At 34.1% G+C, this 3,655-nt stretch overlaps 1 pseudogene; it reads left to right on the top strand.

Annotated features, from left to right (window-relative positions):
* Positions 1 to 2,783: 2,783 nt before the first annotated feature.
* Positions 2,784 to 3,280, top strand: LOC120078690 (basic form of pathogenesis-related protein 1-like; annotated as a pseudogene).
* Positions 3,281 to 3,655: the final 375 nt, after the last annotated feature.

Consider the following 3,655-nt stretch of genomic DNA (forward strand, 5'->3'; position numbering starts at 1 on the left):
CCTTCTCATCTTATAGTTGCCTTCTCACCTTACAACCATACAAAAGCATGCAACCAACATTATGTCTACTAAAATAAAAATCTCCATTACAGTTCATATAAGAAATATCACAAAATAACACTATGGTAAACATTTGTATTTGAAAATATAAACCTTTCATAAACTAGATGCGATTTAGACAGATTTTATGTGACATAAATAAAACTAAGAATGGTTAATAATGTAAGAGCTGCTTGCAAACTTGAAAGTGATGGAATGGCTCCGCGGAGCTGCTTGCGAACCTAACAGCGAAAATCGGAGCTTGAGCCTGAAAGTGATGGAATGGCTCAGCAGAGTTGAAACAGAGCAAACGAAATGAAGCTTAGCAGCGGAACAAACAGCGTGAAGATGGATAAGAACCACGAAATGAAAACAGCAAGATGAGTGAAACGAAACGAAACGAAAAAGAAATCAAAACAGCCCGAAGATGAACAAAACGAAATAAGCAAAAACAATGAAGCAGAACTATAAACACAAGATGAAGAAGAACCATGAAATCAAACAACAAGATGAAGTACGGATCTGAACGGCGACAAGCAAGATGAAAAAGAACCACGAAATCAAAACCCTAGAGGTTTTTTTTTGTTTTCTTTTTTAAATTATTACAAATGCATATTTTGTGATAATTCCCAAAACTATAATCAATTTGACTATTCTTTCATAGTAAAAATAAATAAATATCACTTGCGCATCATTTACCTCCATTTTTTACCTCCACGAAATTAAGTCTATCGTTTAGATACCGCGCCCATCGTTTACCTCCATTGTTTAGCACTAACGCCTTATCGTTTAATGCATCCGCCTATCACTTAACGTCATCGCCCAGTGCATGCGTCTATCACCCAAAGCCCATCGCTTAGTACTCCGCCTATCGTGTAGCGCATCTGCTCATTGTTTAGCACAGCACGGCTATCGTCTAGCGCTATTGTCCAACTTCTACACTTATCGTCTAGCGCTTTCACTGTTCGTGCAGTACTTTGCCTATCGTATAGCCCGATCGTCTAGCGCGAAACTCCTCATCATTTAGTGCCATGTGCATCTTCACGATCATCTAACGCATCTGCCTATCGCTTAACGTCATCGCCCAGCATCTGCGTCTATCACCAAACGGCCATCGCTTAGTATTCCGCCTATCGTGTAGCGCGTCTGCTCATCATTTAGCATAGCATAGCTATTGTCTAGTGCTATCGACCAGCTTCTACGGTTATTGTCTAGCACTTTCACTGATCATGCAGTACTTTGCCTATCGTATAGCCCGATCGTGCCTAGAGGTTTTTTTATGTGTTCACAAACTCGAGAGATTACCCATAGATGACGGAGAAGACGGCAAACTGAAGAATGTGTTCACGGACCCACAAAAGTTAACCGTAGAATTTTTTTTTTTTCTTTTCTAAATTATTACAAATGCATATTTTTCTCAAAGGCTTCTATTAACCTTTGATAAAAGTAAGTATTTCGAAAGGTATTTTAACGACCTTTGATAAATGTTAATATATATTTTTTATTAATATAAATCTCATCTTTAATAATTTTATTAAGAATAAATTTTTTCAAAGGTTTTCTGAAATCCTTTGATAAATGATAACATTGTTATATTTCTCAAATGTGTTTTTATTAAGGTTCAATATAAAGTACATATTTCTCGAAGGTTTTTCCAATACCTTCAATAAATGTATATCTTTCTCAAAGGTTTTATTAACCTTCAATAAAAAGTGCATATTTTTCAAAAAACTTGTCAAAGCCTCCGATAAATGTATGTCTTTCTCAAAGGTTTTTATTACCCTTCAATAAAAACTATATATTTCTCAAAGGTTTTTTCAAAACCTCCAATAAATACATATCTTTTTCAAAGGTTTTTATTAACCTTCAATAAAAAGTACATATTTCTCAAAGGTTTTTCCAATACCTTCAATAAATGTACATATTTTTTGAATATTTTTTATAACCTCCGATAAAAGACTGTCGAAATAGCTCAATTTTCTTGTAGTGAATATTTTAACCTTTAAAGAAATGAATATTTCCAATGGCTGAATCTATTTTGTCAAATGAATATTTCTAGAGTATTCTTATTAATGCATATATGAGGATAGTTCAACTAACATAGTATTTATACTATCAATCTCAAGGTTACAAGTTTGATTTTTCACTCTATATGTTGTTTAGAAAAAATATGTTTGAACTTGTCAAGGGAAAGAAAGTATTGGAACCATTAACTTTTTAGTAAAAAATATAATACTTTAACCAATTAAGTTATATTTCAATCAATTCTCTGGTCGATATTTTCAAGAAAAACAAGTTCCATATCTCAGTCTAAGGATTGCGTTGGTCTCCCCTCTTTAATTGGGTTTACATGAATAATTCTTTTATATTGTTATATTTAAATAAGTTTTTAAAGATGTAATCGAAATGCTGTATTCTCCATATTGACGTCAAATTTGTGAACATATGAAAATATCGCAAAAATTTAAAACCTCAATCCACACACAATATTATCCTATTATTAATAATTTGTGTTGAATTAGTTATTAGACATTATCGACAATTTCTTTGGTACCCCACTATTATTAGATATTTGCTCTGTCTCCCAAAACAACCCCCTAAAATGGAACTATACTCCATCTCATTTCTCTATATAAAAACCCTACCTAAGACAAACCCCAAACCCCAAGTCTCCACATCCAATTCAATCGATAACTATTCCTCCAACTACTTAGTTTAGAGGACGAAATCTATAATTTAAAAACATGGCATTTGCCAGCATTCTCTCCACCCTTTGCTTATTGGGGCAAACCCTAACCATAGCTTGTATTGCCCCCATCTTGGCCGAAAGCTCCCTAAAAACTACATTGCTGCCCACAACGCCATCCGTGCCGAGGTTGGCATCGAGCCCCTTCACTGGAACACCACATTAGCTGCCTATGCTCAAAATTACGCCAACACGAAGATCAGTACTTGTCAAATGGAACACTCTAGAGGACCTTATGGCGAAAACATAGCGGAAGGATACGAAGTGATGACAGCAGAGATGGCGGTGAGTCTCTGGACCGACGAGAAGAAACATTACGATTACAATTCTAATACGTGTGTCAATGACTCCAGTCATTGCCTCCATTATACACAGTTGGTATGGAAAAACACCAAATCAGTTGGTTGTGCCCAAGTGAAGTGCCAAAATAATTGGATTTTTTTTATATGCAACTATTATCCACCCGGCAACTATATAGGCCAACGGCCATACTAATTTTTAGAAGGATTATTGCAAGGCTTATTAATTGGGTTTCCTAGTGAAGAAGAGACAAAATTGAAGAGAGAATTTTTTTAAAAAATTATTTTATTAATTCTATCCCGATTATGTTTTAATTTGAATGATTATTTCTAGATGTTAACTTTCTTGCAACTTGGATGAGTTATACTACACCCAAATGAATACTATTTGAATCATAACAATAATTTCAACTATTATATTGTATTTCATAGAGTCTTATAAGCTTGAGTTACCGTTTATATGTGTTGACTATTCTAATTGAACGATATGATATTGTGATAAATGAAGGATTGATGGTACAAAAGTAGCATTTAGCTTATATCAATATTGTTACTTTGATCACATCAACAA

The sequence above is a fragment of the Benincasa hispida genome, chromosome 5 (genome assembly GCF_027475165.1).
Source record: "Benincasa hispida cultivar pf3 chromosome 5, pf3_genome.v1.1, whole genome shotgun sequence".
NCBI lineage: Eukaryota > Viridiplantae > Streptophyta > Magnoliopsida > Cucurbitales > Cucurbitaceae > Benincasa > Benincasa hispida.